The 22,025-nt window shown below is 38.6% G+C and overlaps 1 pseudogene; it reads left to right on the forward strand.

The window, feature by feature from the left end:
• Positions 1–5,866: 5,866 nt before the first annotated feature.
• LOC125189977 lies at positions 5,867–8,969 on the forward strand (annotated as a pseudogene).
• The last annotated feature ends 13,056 nt before the right edge of the window (positions 8,970–22,025 follow it).

Raw genomic sequence — 22,025 nt, forward strand, 5'->3', positions numbered from 1 at the left:
CTCAAGAAAAGTGTGGTGTTTTTTGATGAGACACAAGTCTGATGTTTTTGAAAAACTTAAAACTTGGAAAATCTTGATTGAGACTCAAACTGGTAAGAAGATTAAGGCTATTAGAACTGATAATGGCCTGGAGTTTTGTAATAATCAGATGGATGATTTATGTGATAGCTTTGGAATTAAAAGACATAGAACTGTGCCTTATACCCCACAACAAAATGGGGTTGCTGAGAGAATGAACAGGACTTTACTTGAAAAAGTGAGATGCATGCTTTCTAAGTCTGGATTGTCAAAAAAGTTTTGGGGTGAGGCTTTGTTAACTGCTACTTATTTGGTAAATAGGTCTCCTTCTGTGCCTCTGGTTGGTCAGTGTCCTGAGTATGTGTTCTATGGCAAGCCTCTTGTTTTTTCTCACCTAAGGGTTTTTGGCTGTACTGCTTTTGTGCATAATAAGTCTGACAAACTTGAGCCTAGATCTAGGAAAGGTGTTTTTCTAGGTTATCCTGAAGGTGTCAAAGGGTATAGAGTCTGGCTAAGGGATGAACCTGGGTTCAAGGTCATAATAAGTAGGGATGTGGTCTTCAATGAAGATGAATTCCCCTGCTTAAGGCTGACATTGAGCCCAGATCCTATAGATGTGGACAATGAACCTCTTACTGAGGTGGAGTCCACAGATACACTCACTGGAGTGGAGCATCCTAGTGGTGCTCCAAGTGAGGTGGAGCAGCCATTTTGGAACACTTATCCAGTCTATACTCCTAATGAGACACTTGATGAAGGAAACCCTAAATTTGCTGCATAATAACCCTGCCCAAAATGTTGATGACAATGTGCCTAATTTGCATAATAGTCCTGTTAGAAACTCTCCTCCTGTTCCTGTTCAGAATGTGATAAATAGCCCTAGTGGCATTCAAAATGCTATTGATAATACTAACTTGCAGGATTATATTTTATCTAGAGATAGAACTAGAAGGGTAAATGTTGGTAAACCCTCTAGATATGATGGCTTTGTTGGTTTAGTTGCTCTGATTAATTTGGCTTTCAATGTTTATGAATCTGATGGTGATGAGCCTCAAACCTATAAGCAGGCTACTAAGTCTAAATTCTGGAGTCAGTGGCATAATGCCATGATGGAGGAGATGCATTCTCTGAAAATTAATTTCACTTGGATTCTTGTACCTTTGCCTCCTGGTGCATCTGTGGTTGATTGCAGGTGGCTCTATAAACTGAAAAATGAGGTGGAGGGCCTTAGGTACAAGGCCAGATTGGTGGCAAAAGGCTTTACTCAACAAGAGGGGGTGGATTACACAGAAATCTTTGCCCCTGTTGTTAAATTCACAACTGTTAGAATGATGTTGGCTTTGTGTGCTCATTTTAATTGGGAATTGAAACAGATGGATGTTAAAACTGCTTTCTTACATGGTGATCTTGATAAGCCCATTTACATGAAACAGCCTGAGGGCTTTGTTGATCCCAAGCTTCCCAATCATGTGTGCTTGTTGAAAAAGGCCCTTTATGGTTTAAAACAGTCACCTAGGCAGTGGAACATCAAGTTTAATACATGCATGCAAAAGTTAGGTTTTGTTAGAAGTACCTTTGATGCTTGCTTGTATGTGAAGAACCTTGACACTGTGCATGCCTGTGTTTTTGCTTTTATATGTTGATGATATGCTTATAATGGGTCCTTGTTTGAAAACCATTAAGGGTGTGCAAGCTGCTTTGAGTGAGAATTTTGATATGAAGGATCTAGGTGATGCTCAGAAAATCTTAGGGATCAATATCTATAGAGATAGAGATACATCCACCCTTGTGTTGCATCAAGAACCTTATGTGTACAAAATTCTGAAAAAATTCAACATGTTTGATGCTAAGCCTGCTTCTGTGCCTTTAGCTGCTCATTTTATGTTGAGTAAAGATTTGTGCCCTAAGTCTCAGTCTGAAATTGATGCTATGAAAAGAATTCCCTATGCTAATGCTATTGGATCTGTTATGTACTTGATGGTTAGCACTAGGCCTGATATTGCCTATGCTGTATCTTGTCTTAGTAGATATATGTCTAATCCAGGTCCTGTTCATTGGGAAGCTCTGAAATGGCTTCTTAGATACTTGAAGCAAACTGCTAAGTATGGTTTGTGCTATTCTAAATGTGATGATGGTGTTTTACTAACTGGTTTTGTGGATTCCAACTATGCTAATGACAGAGATAAGAGGAAGTCAACCACCTCCTATGTATTTTCAGTGTGTAGGTCTTGCATAAGCTGGAAATCACAACTGCAGCATATTGTGGCACTGTCCACCACTGAGTCTGAGTATATTGCTATCACTGAGGCAATGAAAGAGGCTGTATGGTTAAAGGGAGTACTTTCTGAACTCAAGTTTGTGAAATCCTCTCCTGTGTTGTTCTCTGATTCTCAATCTGCTATTCAGTTATGTAAAAATCCTGTTTTTCATGATAGAACAAAGCATATAGATGTAAGGTTTCATTACATTAGGGATGTTGTAGAAAAGGGTGAAGTGTTTCTTCAAAAGGTGCATACTGATAAAAACCCAGCTGACATGGGAACTAAACCCTTACCTTTGGAAAAACTTCTTTTCTGCATTAAGTACTTGCATTTTGATCTAGGATAGGTTGCATGTCCCGGGGAAAGACCTCAGCCACCTTATCAGCTGTGGTAAGGGTGGTAGGTGGCTGGAGGCATGAAGTCCTTTAGACTAATGGGTGTCAGCCCCTCTGGTGTCTAAAGGCAACCTGGTAGTTCCCAAGATGCTTGTGGACTTAGTCCTTTGGTGCTGAGGGATCTGCCTTGTAGGCTATGATGATTTTGTCTCAGCCCACAACACTTGATTGGTTTCCCAGAATAAAAGTCCAAGGTGGAGTATGTTGGATTTTGGATGGACTCTTATTGGGCTGTGATTATTTGTTAAGCCCATGTGTTATTAATTGGGCTGAGCCCAATTACTTACCTCCTCACTCCAGATGTTGCCACGTGCCCCTCTCTCTCAGATGCTGTCTTCTGACCGTTGGATGTAGGGTTGAGTGTTTTATGTGAGTGTTGGCTTGGTTGAGCCGTTTCATTACTCACAATCTCTCTCTCTCTCTTCCTTGTGAATCAGAGTGTCTCTCTCTTCTCTCCTCTCTTCTCCGGTGGACTTCCGGCCATCTCTTGGTGATCTCCCATGGTTCTTTGAGTGGTTGATCTCTTGTGAGTGCTAGTGTGAGGCAATCTCTTCGATTGCTTGTTACTGGAGTGGAACTAGGGTTTTGTGAGAACCCGAAGAGTGTGTGTGGAGATTTGTTCGGTGGAACTTGATCTGGTGTGAGGGGCTTTCACGGTGGAGGTATTGGTGGTCTGAGGGTTAACTCTATCCAATCCATTGGTGCTCCCTTGGATCTAAGTTCTGGAAGAATAGATCAGTGTTGATTGCGGCGGGTTCTGAGCCAAGTTCCTTTGATCTCTTGTTCTTGCTCTCTGTTGTGTAGTTGAGTTCTAGTGTTTAGATCCGAGAGGATCTCTCTTAGTAGTTCTAACTTGTTTCTTGAGTGTGCAGGTGCAATTGAGTACGATTGAAGCTGTAGTGATAGCTTCAAGACCTTGTAATAGGTAAAACTAGATTCTTGTAATCTTAGTTGTATTACTTGTGTAAATCAGCCGCGTGGGTGAGAGTTTGGCTGAGCTCTCTTGTACAAGAACAAAGAGGTCTCGGTAATTAGTAAATCTAGACTAATCTGATCCCTACAGTAGCCATTTTTTTGTTGCAGTGATATTTCATACTTTCATTATACTATACTATAATTATTTGATTTATTTCATACTTTGATTATATATTTGCAATATTTTCATTTAAGCAATTGAGCTGATGTAGCATCATTTTCCACACACTATTTAAAATCTAAAGGTGTTGGATGATATTCTCGTTGCACCGAAAGGTGTTGGATGATATGCTTGAAGAAGATGATTTAGAGTGGTATAATTGTAGGATAGGTTAAGCCTTCTTCACATATTTGATAATAAAGTGAACATAAATGACATTTGCGACATAACGCTATAATTTATAAAGTCAGAGGTCCAAATCATTACGTTGGTGAAATGGTTCTCAATATATAAATGGCCCGACCCAAAAATTCAAGATTTAGTACTTGGAATTGGATCCAATGTCTTTATCTGGTGATATGTTTCACAGGCTGATAAACTGTCTTCAAGGAAGGGATAATGAATAGATGGAGCAACACTTTTTATCTGATCAGTCCAAAATCGATTCAGGCCTTATTCAGCCCATTAATGATTTTATATATTTATTTTTTAGATTATAGTATTTCATTTCAAAGTATAATTAACATTTTATAGAAGGTTCACATTTTTGCCAAATGTATAGCTGAGATTAAATAATCTAAATTGTTATAAGTATCTTTTACATCAACCATAACTCCAGTCTCCAAGTCACCCGTATATCACAAGTCATCTAATTTTCTTTGTATTTTTAGTGGAAAAACACAAGTTGAACACACGGCACAGAAAAGTTTTTCTCCAATTAAGACAAGAGACTTTTATGAAAGAAAATGATAGTATACCACATTGTCTTTCTATAACAATTGCTTAAGTGTTTAATTACAACTCCACAAGAAATTCTCATATTTGCTATATAACTTTATAGGTTTAGTCAAGAGTTTACAGAGTTCTTCTCTGTTCATAAAAAATTACAATCCCCTGTAAACTTTTAGTTTAACAACGTATAATGGTAATAATAGAATATTTCGTTTTCATTTATCGAACAATGCTTATAAAAATTATAGTAATACTTAAATAATGCAATTCTATCAGCCGATGATGTCGAAAATATCAACTTTGTCGAAATGACTTGACACGTTTAAGGGTCACATCATCATTTCATTATTTTTTTTAGACTTTAAAATTTTCATAATTTCACTTCATTCAATTTTTAGTTTCCAGGGTTTCGAAACCACTTATAATGGTGATGTTCATTGTTTTGCAGTTAGGTCCAATATTATTAAGTTGACTTTAAGAAACTAAGGGGCTTCTTGGTATGATGGAATGGAATGTGATTCCTACTATCAATCTATTCATTTGCTTGGTGTGATGAAATGAATGGGTGAATGGATGAAAATGAAAAGGAAATCCAAGGAAATTGACATTTCATTCCTATCTTCATTCCATTCCATCCTCATTCCATTCCATCATACCAAGCATGGCCTAAAGTTTTTGTCTCATTCAATTTCGGTCATTCTTGTGGCACGTTTGAATCATGAAAGTTGCTAAGCAAGAATTTAACACCTACACATTGTTTTTTTAAGTAATTACTATTACTCCCTCCGTCCCCGATTAAGAGTCACACTTTTCTATTTCGGTCCGTCCCCAATTAAGAGTCACACTTCATTTTTACCATAAATAGTAAGTAGGTCTCACATTCCACTAACTCAATTCACTCACATTTTATTATAAAACCAATATAAAAAAATGGATCCCACATTCCACTAACTTTTTCAATCAACTTTTTTTTACATTTCTTAAAACTCGTGTCCGGTCAAAGTGTGACTCCTAATTGGGGACGGAGTGAGTATGACTTAAAAGAAGGTGGACCTCAGGTCAACTCAAGACTCGGTGATGTTCTATCATTTTCTTCAAGTCCAATTCAAATATGCCTACTTGTGGAATTTACATAAAACAAAGACCAAGAAAAAGAACTTACAATTAATTGTGAATAGAACTAAAATGTACAAACCCCTACCCACATTATTATGTCTTCCAAGTGGTGGTAACAAGATATCCAAGTGAACTGCAATTGCCTATTTAAAGCTACTTGCACCTAATCTTCATTTGTACACAAAAAAAAATCAATATCTTCTTCCACAATGCTTCCAATGTTGTTGTTCATTTGTATACTTATTTCGTCCTTCATTTTCACTACCCATTCTTATAATAACAAATGCCTTCGTCATCAGGAAATCTTGTTGCTTCAACTCAAGGATGAGTTGATTTTCAATTCTTCTCTTTCAACAAAACTGGTGCGATGGAATAAAAGTGGCGAGTGCTGCTTGTGGTATGGAGTGGAATGTGATGCTTCTGGCCACGTCGTTGGTTTGCAGCTCGATGATGAGGCCATTTGTGGTGGAATTGGTGATTCGTCGAGTCTCTTCAAATTTAAATATCTGCAAAAACTTAACCTTGCCTACAATAATTTCAACTACTGTTCCCATTCCAAAAGGTATTGGCAATTTCACTTATTTGACACACTTGAATTTGTCACACGCTCATTTTGGTGGGCAGGTTCCGGTTGACATTTCATCGTTGAAGAGACTGGTTAGTATCGATATCTCCAACCATGATTGTTGGACACCCAGAGAGTGTGTAAGTCTTGAGTATCCAAATTTGGAAATGCTTGTTCAAAATCTAACAGGGCTTAGAGGGTTGTATCTTAATTATGTCAATATTACCTCAGATGAAAGGAATAAATGGAGCCACATTGTTTCATCATATTTACCCAACCTCACCGCTTTGAGCTTGTACCGTTGTTCTCTTTCAGGCCCTTTAGCAAGGTCGTTTTGGCAACTCCATTCCCTCTCGATTCTTCGACTAGATTATAATGATCTTTCAACAGTAGAACTTCCAGACTTGTTTACCAAATTTCCAAGTCCGACCACCTTGACTCTTCAATACTGCGGTTTGATGGATTCTATACCATCCACCATTGCTAACCTAACCAAGCTTTTTAATGTCGATTGGTCATATAACTTCTTGACAGGCTCACTTTCTCTTACATTGTTTGAAGGTCTTTCCAATCTCGTTTATATAAATTTGGGGGAAAATTCATTCTCTGGTGACATCCCCCAATCTCTTTTTTCTCTCCCATCATTGTTGGGACTTAATCTTGGTTACAACCAATTTAATGGCACTTTTCAACTGGTCAACTTGCTTAGACTAACCAATCTTACATACCTTGGGCTATCTCATATAGCCTGTCAGTAGATGTTGGCAATGTCAATTCCAGTTCACTTGGAGGTCTCAAATTGGAAAGATTAGGCCTAGGTTCATGTAACTTGACCCAATTTCCAGATTTCATCAAACATTTGGATCTAAAGTATTTGGATCTCTCGGCCAATAGTATTGCAGGGGAGATACCTAGTTGGATTTGGGGAACACAACTTGATTATTTGGCCCTCTCATTTAATCTTTCTAACAGAGTTTCAAAAACCTTACCAAATTCCTGCTTCTCTTGAGCTCCTATTCTTGGAATCTAACCAGTTCAGGGGAGAGTTACAGCTGCCCATTCCACTTGAATCTCAACTCTATATCTTGTCTTTTTCTAATAATAGTTTAAGTGGATCAATTCCAACCTTCCTTTGCAATGCCACAAACCTTGATTCTATTGATTTGTCTGAAAATAAATTAAGTGGCAGCATACCCCCTTGCATACTCAAAAACATTTCGGTGCTTAATCTGATATACTCAAAACAACCTCAATGGAAGCATTCCAGATCATTTACCATCGGATTGTAGGCTAGAAGTTCTATCGCTTAACAATAATAGTATGGAAGGGAAGATCCCAATGTCCATCGACAGTTGTCAGTGGTTGAAGGTCATCGACATTGGGAACAACAACATCAACGGCAACATTCCAGATATTTTTTCTATGGATTGTAAGCTACAATATTTGGCGCTTAGCAATAATAATTTAGAAGAGAAGATCCCAAAATCTCTCAGAAATTGCACGTCATTGATGTTCATGGACGTCAGGAGCAACAACATCAACGATACATTCCCATGCATGCTATCATCCTCATTGAGAGTTCTTATTTTGCACTCCAACAGATTCCATGGTGAAGTGACATGTAACATGAACTGGTCAGTGCTTCGAATTCTGGATATATTTTCAAATAATTTCAGTGGACGTCTGGAATCAATAAACTTCTCAAGTTGGAGGGGAATGATGCAATGGAGTTCTCCACAATCTTACGGAGTTGGAGTGACATTAATCATGAAAGGCATAGAGTTAATATTTATAAAGATTTCGCCAAAATTTGGTAGTATTGATTTTTCTTGCAATAATTTCATTGGAGAGGTACCAAATGCAATTGGTGATCTCACCGCACTTTATCATCTCAACTTGTCCCACAATGGCCTCAACGGAACCATTCCACATTCCAGATTCGTTTGGTCAGTTGAGTAATCTTGAATCACTCGACCTCTCTGTGAACCAACTAACAGGGCCGATCCTGGAGAAGCTAGGAGAACTCACATTCCTTGAAGTGTTGAACCTGTCATATAATAAGCTGGTCAGAATGATCCCAAACGGCCGTCAAATTCAAACATTTTCAGCTGAATCCTTCAAAGGAAATCCAGGCCTATGTGGTTTCCCTCTCAACACGAATTGCAGTCATACCGATGAGCTATCACCGCGAGAACATGAAGATGTGGAAGAGAAGAGCGAGATTGAGTGGGAATACGTATCTGCTGCACTTGGATATGTTGTGGGATTCGGAAGTATTGTATGGCTACTTATATTCTGCAGAAAATTTAGACAGAAATACTTCAGAAAAATAGAAGAAGTTGTTGAAGACATATTCATTGCCAGAGACATGAGAAGGCGTCGTGCAAGAATGGTAGCCAGAAATCGAACCAGGAGACAGTAGTGTTGGTATTGCTATTAAATTTCTTGAGACATGTTTTCTTCACGTGTGTTTGTGTGTTTTTGATATATGACCAATAACAGAACAGGAGGAAGAGCAGCAACCAGTTGGAGAAGAAGAGCGCCACGAGGAAGAGGTGATAACGGAGCAGGATGAACCAATTGCTTTGTTTCTTTAGTCTTTTGTTTTATTAAATTGTGTTTTGTTTTATTTTAAATTGAGTCGGGCTTAAAGCCCCGTTCGGGTTTTCTTCCGGTTCTTTCCCGAATAGATTAGGAGGTCGAACCGTGTAAGTTAGGTTTAAATACTGTTAAAAATGGAAAATCGATTTGGATTGGAATGGAGAAATCTCCATTAGAGGAGCAAGAAGAAACTGTGAAGAAGACGTCGACTAAAGGAGAGAGAAGGGGATATTTTCACTAATGACTACATTTTTCCAAAGTTGACTACAACTTACAATATTATGCCTTATATATAGGCTGGATTAATGCTAAACTAACTAATTAAAAGCTACTAATTACATATTTGTTTTTCTATTTCAACAGCCTCCCTCAAGATGAATGATGCAAATGAACGGAGAGGTATGAGAATGACTGAACTGATAAGATAAAAAGAACTCAACTAAATTGAGAACTTGAGAGTATAAAACTCAATGTCAAAATATATAATCAAAGTCTATCTCTTAAGATCAATAATTAGGCCTTTATATAGGCAAAGGGAAATCCTAAACTTATGGAAAGAAAATAACTAAAAAGATTATAAGCAAAAATAACTCTAAAGAAAATAAGCAAAAAGAAAAACCTAATTTGTAGAAGGAAAACAATTAATATTTTTCATCTACTAATTCTACTAACTAGGAAATAAATAAAATCCAAAATATAACTTTCTTAGCCACCAAGTCATATATTTTACTGCATCATACTCCCCTTCTTGAAAAAGACTCGTCCTCGAGTCAATTCTCGAGTCTGCTTTATTGAAATAGCATCTTAACCCATTCAAAATTTCTCCAACTACATTAATCATAATGCCAGCCCATTCTGCCCAATTTTTCATACGTCTTCTCTTTTTCCTCTTTTTAGTATGACTAACTTGCAATATCTTCCTATTCTTCGAACCCTTCAGCCTTCCCCACTTTCCACTCCCAAATCCACCACCATTGCCTTCAACAACCTCCTTGTAGTTTAGGCACTCTTCTGTTGTAAGGCACATCGCTTCTCCATCAAACTGAATGCTTCCACCTTCAAGAATCATAGAATGAGAAAACCTTGGAACATTTTCAATGTCCAGAACCTTATGAGCTATAATTAAGTCAAGGCTCCAATCATCATAACAACCTTCATCTATGCCACCATAGCCACTGAAGTTCCAGTCAATTCCTGCAACCTTGCTGCCCAACTTCTCTTTATCTAAGAAACTATTTCTGATAACAAACTTCTCATCAAAACCAACAACAACATCATGTTTGGTTGTGGCTAGAGATATTGACAGTGAAGCACTCGGATCTTTAGCAAAGTAAGACACAAAATATTTGCTTGTAGGTGCAAACCTCGATGATGATGCAGCAACAACAGAATCAGTGAGATCATCATCGTCGTATACGGGCTTATCATACACCGCCATCGACAATATATCCTCGTCATACACTGGCATCCACAATATATCATCGTCGTATATGGGCTCATCATACACCGGCATCAACAATATATCCTCGTCGTATACGGGCGTATCATACACCGGCATCGAGTTGCTGGTACAATTCTTTGACGGTTCATCCGCATCATATGATGTAAAGACGTCGCTGAATAATGGATCGTCCATCGAACAACGCTCGGGCGCAATAGATCTCATCGGGTTGGATTTCCCCCGACGCTTCTCCAGTTGCGCCAATCGTCGTTGTAGGTCTCGAACCTGTTGTCGCAGATCACCGTTCACGATCTCGCGCTGGAGGTCCTGTTGTCTCAGATCATCGTCTCGATGTCGCGCAGATCACGCTGTCGTGCAGCCTCTTTGTTTAAGAGATCTCCAAGTTCCCCACCACGATTGCCGCCACGAGCATCGCCACGTCTGCCGCCATATCTACGTTATCGTGATACCAATTGTTGAAGTTATTGCACCGATCACAGAATGTTTGAAGGGTGGGAAGTTCACGTGGAGCAGTGAGGCAGACGCTGCATTCCAGTTGTTGAAGTTAAAGGTAACCCAAGCCCCTGTTTTGACTTTGCCTAATTTTGATGATGTGTTTGAGGTGCATTGTGATGCTTCGAATGTTGGGATTGGTGGAGTATTGAGTCAGAATCAGAAGTCGGTTGCCTTTTTCAGTGAGAAATTGTGTGACGCCTGCAAGAGGTATTCTACTTATGACAAAGAGTTTTATGCTATTGTTCGTACTCTTGACCATTGGCAACATTACCTCTTGTCCAAGGATTTGTGTTATATTCTGATCATGAGGCATTGAAATACATACAAGGACAACACAAATTGAATTTTCGTCATGCTAAATGGGTGGAGTTCATACAAATGTTCAACTTTGTAATTAAGCATAAGGCTGGCGTGCAGAATCGAGTGGCTGATGCTTTGAGTCGACGACATGCCTTGTTGTCATCTATGCAGGCACGTGTAGTGGGATTTGGCACTTTTGGTGATCTATATCGTGATGATCCTGATTTTCGTGATATTTGGATAAGGTGTGCAAAAGGGAGTTTTCAGCAGTTCCAGATTCACGACAAGTTCCTTTTCAAGGGAAATCCTAAACTTATGGAAAGAAAATAACTAAAAAGATTATAAGCAAAAATAACTCTAAAGAAAATAAGCAAAAAGAAAAACCTAATTTGTAGAAGGAAAACAATTAATATTTTCCATCTACTAATTCTACTAACTAGGAAATAAATAAAATCCAAAATATAACTTTCTTAGCCACCAAGTCATATATTTTACTGCATCAATGGAAGCATAACAAATGCAACCATCTTGACAAAAACATCAAAAAGCAAAACAACTACAATCATCAAAAAGCAAAACAACTACAAACATCAAATATCATTCTAACTTCTAACTTCTAACTTAGAATATCCATCTTCAACATTTGTAAATCATCCACTTGATGGAATTAGAGCTGTTGCTGCATATTATGGTAGAACCTTGCTGTCTCAAAACATTCACTAGCATTGAGTACAGCCAAGATCACCAAACATTCCATATAACATCCTCCAATATAGCTCAACAAGAGCTTTCTGCAGTTCGAGCAGTAGCAGAAGCTCTGATAGCAGATTTCCACTCCAATTTCTAGCTTTGATTCATTGAGTGAAAAACATCTTCATCATCTCAGCAACAAATTTGAGATATGCAATAGTGCTGCTCTTTCCATCATAGGAGGCTCATACTACCAGCATATAACCAACGCAAGACCATCAACATTCACAAAAGGTCTTGCAGTTGCAACCATGTTTGTGAAAAGAGCATTACTATCCATCTCCACAGGGATCTCAAAGAGGTTTGTGAACAGAGCATCACTATCCATCCACCAAAAACACTCCACATGGATCTCAAAGAGACTCAAACATCGGAAACTGTCCGATACAATCAGAAAACAAAGATAGATCTGAAAATATATTCAGAGATTCTATCAACAACAAATTAGAGAAAACATATTCTCAAACCGAAACACTCAACCGATTTTAATTGGAGAGATAGAAACTTGGATTATACAAATCCAATGAACATACTTGAGATTCACGGATCTCAAAGAGAATAGAAACCGATTCACAATCGGAAACGGAATACAAAGATTCACAGACAATAGAGACGAATTCAACCGATAATCGGTGAATAGAACCAAAAAAAGAGATTGATATGAGATAGAACCGATTAAAATCGGAATTGAACAAAAACAAAGAGATTTGAACTGAGAAAACACCTGAAGCGGAAGAACTATGGCAGAAAACATCTTATCTAGCTTGAAGAACTCTCCCGGAACAATCAGCATAAATTTCTCACGATTCAAAAACACAAACCCTAGCTCTATGAGAAAATGGCAAACGAAAATCCAAAAAGGATAGAGGAGATAGAGGTAATCAGAGGCGCGCGGTGGATTTGTGCTCTGATACCATGTTAAAAATGGCAAATCGATTTGGATTGGAATGGAGAAATCTCCATTAGAGGAGCAAGAAGAAACTGTGAAGAAGACGTTGACTAAAGGAGAGAGAAGGGGATATTATCATTAATGACTACATTTTTCCAAAGTTGACTACAACTTACAATATTATGCCTTATATATAGGCTGGATTAATACATAAACTAACTAATTAAAAGCTACTAATTACATATTTGTTTTTCTATTTCAACAAATACATCGTTAGTTTTATCATTCCATAAGAAATCTAATTTCGCCTCTCATTCTCTTACAAACTAACATGAATTCTTCTTGAACGAACGATCAGACCATGCGAAGTTCATGCAATACGAGATTATTTCGTATCAGTTTTTGTCTAGCAAAAGCAGATATAATCCATGCTATTGTCATTTGTGTTGGAAATTTAACACACAAAGTATACGAACACTTAACAAGGATGAAATATGGAGGATAAGTATTTATAGACTTCTCACAACAGGATTACAAAATACATACAAACAAAAGTGCTTCAGCACTACAAAGCTTTCTTCTCTCTTTCTCTCTATGAGCTACGACTCTTTCCTCCTAACTCTCACTCAAAATTCTAACTTGATTGATTTTACAATGAACTACAACTACCTATTTATAGATTTCAAAGATAATAAAGTAGTCAACTATGTATGGCTAACTATTATACACATACATGCTACGCCACCTCCTCATAATCATTCTAAGAGACAATTTACTTAGCCATGAAGAGATTAAAGATTGATCACTCATCCCACCGCCATGTGACGTAGAGAGATTGTGGCCTTCTCTTAAGCCATGAAGAAACAAAATTTCATCCACATATGATAAGTAGGTGATGCACCTACTTCATCACTTCCACCGAGCCTTTATTTAATATTGAAGTAATTGAGTTTAATAACTCAACATCCTCCCTTAAGCTCAATTCTATAATGTCTTGCACAGCATCTGCGTAGGCAAGATCCACATCCATATGAAAACAAATAAGATTCACATTTTCTTCTTCAGCTCCATCAACTCCTTCAGTAGCTTCATACATATAATTTAGACCGCGCATTCTTCTTGGCTTTCCACCTAGACCTTGAGATGATTCAGGTGATTTTGGTTCTTTAATTTCACATGCATCTTCATGTTGATCAGGTACAATTTCTAGCATGCTTCCAATATTCTTATCCTCCCAGCTCCATGTTTGATCTTTATTCCCGCACATGTGATTACTTGCTCCAGTATCAAAGTACATTGTGCTATACTGATTACCCTCAATTTCTTTATATGTAAAAAGGGAGGTTGAAATTACCTGCTCATCATCATCTCCACCTTCGGCATAATTGACTTGTTGATTGGTCCTGGTATTTCCGGCTGTTGGACACTCATAGCTGTAATGCCCGAATTCGTGACAAGTATAACACTCGACATTTGCTTTATCAAACCCTTGTTGATTGTAGGTTTGAGAATAACCGCCTCTGTATTGTCCTCTTCCTCGTTGTCCATAAGAATTTCTACCTCTGCCTCGATAAGTGAAGTTTTGACGTCCTCCCTTGTTTTGATAATTCTGGCCTCGTCCTTCTTGATTTAAGTAATTTTGTCCACGTCCTCCTTCATACTGGTAATTCTGGCCGCGTCCTCCTCGGCCACGATAGCCTCGGCCTCGGCCTCAGCCTCGGTTGTATCCACCATGCGATGTCCCAGGCTCAGACTTCTTATCTTCTTCAATTGACATCTTCGCTTGTAGCATATGCTCAAGTGACGGAATGATCTTTCTCTTCATGCGTTGCTCGTGGACTTCCAAGCTGCTCTGCAGTTGGTCGATTGACATGGTGTTGAGATCTTTTGATTCTTCGATAGCCGCAACGACGTGCTCAAATTTCGACGTCAAGGATCGAAGAATTTTCTCAATGCCACGAACATCTTCAATGTTCTCCCCTTGCCTTTTCATTTGATTCACAATAACTAATGTTCTTGTGAAATAGTCTGAAATGCTCTCCGTTTCAGACATGGCCAAACTTTCAAACTCGCCACGTAGAATCTGCAGTCAAACTCGTATCGCCTTATCAACGCCGGTGAAAGCATTCTTCAGAATCTCCCAGGCTTGTTTTGACGTGGTGGCAGCACTTAATTCTCAAACATGGTTTCATCAATACCTTGATAGATATTGAATAATGCCTTCTTGTCTCGTTTCCTTGCATCTCTGAGGGCGTTCTTCTGGTTGTTCTTCCCTGAATCTTCGGCTTCTTGGGATGCAGGTTCGGTGTAGCCGTCTTGAACAATATCCCACAACTCTTGTGATTGCAACAAGACTCGCATCTGAATACTCTAATTTCCATAATTGTGTTTCTCCAATTTGGGAATTTGGGGCTGGACCATGTTCAACGTTGCCGCCATAGGTAGGATCGAGTGGCTCTAGATACCAGATTTGTTGGAAATTTAACATACAAAGTATAGGAACACTCAATAAGGATGAAATATGGAGGATAAGTATTTATAGACTTCTCACAGCAGGATTATAAAATACACACAAACAAAAATACTTCAGCACTACAAAGCTTTCTTCTCTCTTTCTCTCTATGAGCTACGGCTCTTTCCTCCTAACTCTCACTCACAATTCTAACTTGATTGATTTTACAATGAACTACAACTACCTATTTATAGATTTCAAAGATAATAAAGTAGTCAACTATGTATGGCTAACTATTATACACATACAAGCTACGTCACCTCCTCATAATCATTCTAAGAGACAATTTACTTAGCCATGAAGAGATTAAAGATTGATCACTCATCCCACCGCCATGTGACGTAGAGAGATTGTGGCCTTCTCTTAAGCCATGAAGAAACAAAATTTCATCCACATATGATAAGTAGGTGATGCACCTACTTCATCACTTCCACCGAGCCTTTTCTTAATATAGAAGTAATTGAGTTTAATAACTCAACAATTTGTACTATGTTCAAGTATTTTTATATTTCATCTCATGTTTAGAAGAAACACTGTTACAAACACACCTAATTTTAATTAAGGAAACCCCAATGAATATAGACCTTAAAAGAATTCTAATTTGAAAAGAAATGAAGTCCTAAAGAATAATTCCAAAAATAAACTAAATCATTAATGGGTTGAGAAGGACTAAAACGAATTGGGCTCAGAAGCCCATAGAAAGCCTAAAACGAATTTGGGCTCCCCCAAAAGGATGCTACATATTCTCAGAATCCTTTTCTGGCAAATTATCGAATAGTTTGACTGCATGGAAGACATACCTACATTTTGCATCTAAATATGTGAGCGTATTAATGATGTAAGAATGAATCTGAGCATTTAAATTGTTGAAAGTTGAGCTAAAATGTTATCAGAGAAGAAGAAACGCTGTTACAAACACAACTAATTTAAAATAAAACATTTCATCCAACACTTGATGATAAATGGTATCCCCAATTATGGAACATTACCGTTTGTATTCAGAAATTAATCCACCTCTAATCAGAAATTATGGAACATTACCGTTTGAAAGGTCTTTCCAATATAGCTTATTTATATTTGAGATATAATTCATTCTATAGTAACATCCCCTACTCTCTTTTCGCTCTCCCATTATTGTTGGAACTTGGTCTTAGGTACAACCAATTTAATGGCACTTTTCAACTGGTCAACTTGCATAGACTTCCCAATCTTACATCCCTTGGGCTATCTCGTAATAGCCTGTCAGTAGATGTTGGCAACGTCAAGTCGAGTTCATATGGTGGTCTCCAATTAAATAGTTTAAGCCTTGCTTCATGTAACTTGTCCCAATTTCCCAATTTCATAAAAGATTTGGATCTGCAAGCATTGGATCTGTCGGCCAATAGCATTGCAGGGGAGATTCCTAGTTGGATTTGGGGAAAACAACTTTGGCTTTTGGACCTCTCATATAATCTTCTAACAGGTTTTCAAAAGCCTTACCATATTTCTGTTCTCTTGAGGGGCGAGTTACAGCTGTCCGTTTCTTCATTGTTGAATCTCAGATTAATATGACCGTTGTTTTTAGTTCGGGCTTAAATAGTTGTTAACTTTCCCAATTCTAGTTAGTTTTTGCAGTTTTGATTTCTCCGTCTCATCTCTGTAATTCGCGAGCTCAATTTCTCTTTTGAATAAGATTCTTCATTCGATTCAATCAATGTTTCATCTTCTCGGATCAACCATCAATTTCTAACAGTAATAATAGAATATTTCATTTTTTATTTATCTAACAATGATTTTGAAAATCTATACAATATATAGAAGGGCGGTAAGGGTCTCCTCATCCACTTTTCCTCTTCCACTCCTGCTCCACCTCTCACAATGGAATAAAATAATCTATTATCACTTATTAAAATTGGTCTTGATTATAATATTATTTTATTCTCTTGTGAGAGTGGAGCAGGAGTGGAGGAGGAAATGATTAAGGGAAATATTAAAATTGGTCATGATTATAATATTATTTTGGGGTATTAAGGAAATGCCTTTTTAAAATAGATATTATTATTTAAATATGACAATTATTTTGTTGACTTAATTCTAGTACTCCCTCCGTCCCGGCTAAGGTGACACATTACTTACCTGGCATGGGGTTTTAGGAGTAATTAGTTAATGTGTTTAATTGGAGAGAGAAAGGGTGGGTGGAAGTATTAAAATAGAGAGAGAGAAAGGTGAATATATTAATAGGGGTGGGAAAAAGTGGTTGAGTGTATTAATTGGAGAGAGAAAGTTTCCAAAAAAGGAAATGTGTCAGTTGGGACAAACTAAAAAGGAAAACATGTCATCTTAAGCGGGACGGAGGGAATAGTAAATATTAATCGCCTTTTTGTGTGGCCTCTCAATTGGAGAGTGGAGTGAGTGGGAGGTAAGGTGCATAATATTTTTGTAACCGCAGGAGGTTTGCATCGACATATTTGCTCCAGTTCTATTGTTTGATTCGTTACTCACTGATACGATCCTATATCATAGGATATTCCAATTATTTAGTTTTCTATTTATTCACCATATCTTTTCTATTTATATTTCGATATTTGTTTCTTATTCAATAAGTTAGGTTAGGAGTATTCTAATATTATAAATAGGAGAGAAATCAATCAATGAATCAATGAAATACTTTTCCTAAACTTGTCTTGAGCAACAAGAAGATTATCTTTCGTTCCTAATTGTTGTTCGTCGGAGAACGTCCGAAAATCAACAATTCGTGGTCTATCTTTCGAGAACGTCGAAGGTTCGATCACCTTATCAATCCGAGAAGTTAGTTATCCGGCCTCGTTACGGAGAACATGGTGCTTTCATCCCATGCTCATCCTCTGTCTTCATTCATCCATATCCCCCAAATTATTCACCAATAAAAAAAAATAAAAAAATCACCGTAGCACCACCATCACAGCCACACCTAATCCTCCGTCTTCCATCATCTAGCCATAAACCCAAACCTCAACAAAAAAAAAACCACCGAACCCCTTGTTTGCAAAGAAGGCACTCCAACTTCATTCTTTTTCCAATTATTAGTTATGGCTATTTACCACCAATATCAGCTCCCGCACCAGATACACTCAATGTTTGCAAAATTTGATCGACTATTGGACATGATGGAATCTCGTATGGACGCAGTAGATCGGCGCGTGGAAAATCTTCGTCGGAAACAATACCCAAGCCCACACCAATGTGGGCGGTCGCGCAACATCTCTGACGGCTTTTTCAGCCGCCATCCTGAAGATGCAGCCAATCGCTGCGTTGGCTACCCTTGTGCACCTCCGCTGCCGGAGCCACCGCCACATCCGACTCCATCCTCGCCATACGCGCAGCGAACCCGTCGCAGCTATCTGTCCCACAGTCAGCCGCCGCCAACGCGCTCTAATTCCAGCGGGTATACCACCTGATAGAATGCCCACCAGCCGCCGCTCAACGCCTCCACCTTTGGGGACCAGTTCATGGAAACAACCACCCCGAAAGCCGCATTGCGTGCGCAAAAGCCCTAACCCGGGTTGGTTTTCGCAAGAATCACACCAGCAGCAGTTTCTGCCACCAAAAAGGCAGACTTTCTGGGACCTGCCCAAGACAGTATGTGGGGTTTGCCCTAAAACTCTAAACCCTAATAAGCAGACTTTCTGGACTTGCCCGAGACAGTATGTGGGGTCTCCGGTCTCTGACACTCTACAGGCACGCCCAACCAGGCGTTGGGATCAGCCTGGAACGAGCATTTGGCAGCGACTGTCGGCTTACGAACCACTGCCCCCGACCGGTTGGCTGGCTTCCGCGACGACAACAGTTGTCCGTGCCTCAGCCCACGTGTTGGGACCCACTGGAACAGCCGGGATACCCACCACATGAACCACCAACACTTGTGGAGCCCCTTCATCATGAGTGTGCCAAATTCCGACGTTTGCCGCAGCAACTGCAACCACATCGCTACCGGACTGAGGTTGATGAGGACAGATGTTATGGAGAGGTCGTTACTCACACTCATTCGCCAACACTTGATGGCAATGATGAGCTTTGTGATCCAGAGAACTCCATATCAGTGATAGCAGCAAAGAAATTGGATCGTGGCTTGCCTAGTGAGAATTGAGGATCTGGGGAAGGTAGAAACGGCAGACTCGAGGACCAACAAGTTTAATCTTTTGTGGAAATCTACTCACCACGCAACCCCGATATGAGTACAAAGAAGGAGAAAAAGACATTGTTGAACGATGTAGAGGAGGACGATTCCACTAATGAAGTGAAGAAGGTCGTCGCCTCACTCAGGATTGTTCAAGTTCCATCCAAAAATGTTGTTGGAAATTGTTGGAGCAAGAAAGAAGATAGTGCGTACATCGGTTTTCCCGTTGCTTGTGTCTATGTGGATTTGAATGTCGGTGATGTCCCAAGTCTGAATCTTTGATCAACATCGCTCGACACCGATGCAAGGTTGATCCCTCCGCGCAATGACACGCCATGTTTGTGCTAGGGATTGGTGCCCCTTGCACAGCGGAAGTCATACATAAACAAATAAATCATGCATCCAGATCTATTTGACTGATTATGGGATCAATTAACCACATGTTAAACAATCAAAATTGCATACAAGAACGCACATAAATCATGCTTTAAGGAATTAAACCCTAATTCATGATATTCTACGGATTAAGGTTACCGATCTGATTCTCCAAAGAATCGACGATTGCTTGCTCCTTCTCCACATGAAGATCTTCGTACTCGACCACAAATCTTCTAATCTGTATCCCGAACTCAGATAATGACCTTTGGGTGGGCAAAGCTTGTCAGAATCGAAAAGGGCTTGACTAAATAGAAGACAGAATTCCCACCAGAAGGGAATGAAAATTTCCGTCTCCTCTGGAGAGAGGGGCACGAAATTTTAAGCCCAAAAATCATTAAAATGGTCTTCTATTTAGTCTCCTTTATATAGAGTTATGATGGGCCAGATTAGGGATCCATGGAGGTTGAACTTGGACCAAACCTGTTGGACTTTTACTAATTAAATTGAGCCCCAATTTAATACAAGTCCAACAGAATATTATTATCAGCCACTACAGTAAAATAATATTGACTGTCCGTCCAATCCCAAATTACGAGTAATCCAGGCTTTGCCTCTTTAATTTATTATTTCCCGTGTTTAAGATATAAATATCCATTAATTAATTTAAGTCTGCTATTTGACTTTAATTAATTAATATATTTTTCCAATAGTTCAAAATCTTTATTTATTATTCTGGAATAAATTCCACCGGCCGGGTTTCTAAATAATAAAACCTTTTTCGAACACCTCTTGAGGATATTATCAAACTGGACTCACCCAGCACACGATTCATTGCAATAACAATACTAGCACCTCTAGACATTGATCACCACTACCCAAGATATCAGGATTCTTGGATTGCAAAAAATCCGCACCATTTGATAAATCAAAGTAGTGCATAATCAATATCGTATGCTCAATGTTATGTCAACAATGATTAAGAAATAACAATCACCGAGACTTCGTCTTTCGGTAAATAGCAAGAAAGACTTATCTCAACTGTTAGATCCTTCAGTGCTATACCACACCAGTGTCGTTTATTTCCTAAGGTAAGGAAATATGCGGACTGACACTGCAACCTTTCACGATAGGTAGCCAAAGCCTATCTAGGTTGTGAAATTCTATTTCTCTTCTACAAAGAACCGACTGCGTCACCTTCTGTGAACGTCGTTCACGACCAGTCTACTATGTAGAAAAATTAGACTTGTTTGCTTCTTATACATTTAAATGTTTGAGAAACATCTTATAAATGCACAAGCAAACATCAATGCATAAAATTACTTCTTCTCGCTTTGGGTTAAAAGTGGATTGTAAAATTTATTGTATACAAGCAATTCTATCCGTGCAACATGCTCGAAATATGCTTTTCAGTATACCAATCCTAACAATCTCCCACTTATACTCAAAATCATGCTTTCGAGTATACCCACTGCCAAAACTCTCCCACTTATACTCTAAGCAGGTCTCGGACCATGATACATCGAACTACCATACTTTTCACCTAATGTGTGAAACATGTTGCCACATAGGTATTTTGTGAAAATTTCTGCCAGGTTGTTCTCTGATGATATCTTGGTAACCATAATGTCTCGCTGCGCACTTTTCCCTTAATTAATTTCATATTTCCTCTCTATGTGATTGCTTAGCTTTATCAGATCGTGTTTCCCTCGAGTTAGACACATGTCTAGAGTAACCATAATAAAATATAATACTCATAGGCATACTTCGGAATCACGGTCAAAGCTATTAGAAAGTTACTGAGATGAACAACTACCTTAGTAGTTTCCTATGAAACCACACTTGTAATTATCATGATAGAGCCTGTGATGTAATCACACTCCTTCAAGACTCAGTTTTCAACTCCTAACGTGAACACATAGTCAGAGGATAACTCGATCACCGATCAATAATAAAATCGAGTCGATGTAACCTAAAGGACATAACATGGATGTCTAGTAAAATCGAACATACCGTTTAGTCTTCTTCAAGTACTATAGTATATTTTTTACCAATCCAATGTCCTTGGCCATGGTTAAAATGATATCAAGCTTTTATGCCAATGACAAAGCTAATATCTAACTTAATACACATCATAGCATATATGAGACTTCCAATTACGGAACTTGTCTCATTCTTCTTGATCTCATGTAGTGTTAAAAACACTTGGCTAGAGACAAGATAATTCCATCTAGAGAAGTAAAACCTTTTCTTGGAATTTTCAATGCTAAAGTGTCTAAGTATG

The sequence above is a fragment of the Salvia hispanica genome, chromosome 1 (assembly GCF_023119035.1).
Source record: "Salvia hispanica cultivar TCC Black 2014 chromosome 1, UniMelb_Shisp_WGS_1.0, whole genome shotgun sequence".
In the NCBI taxonomy this organism is placed as follows: domain Eukaryota; kingdom Viridiplantae; phylum Streptophyta; class Magnoliopsida; order Lamiales; family Lamiaceae; genus Salvia; species Salvia hispanica.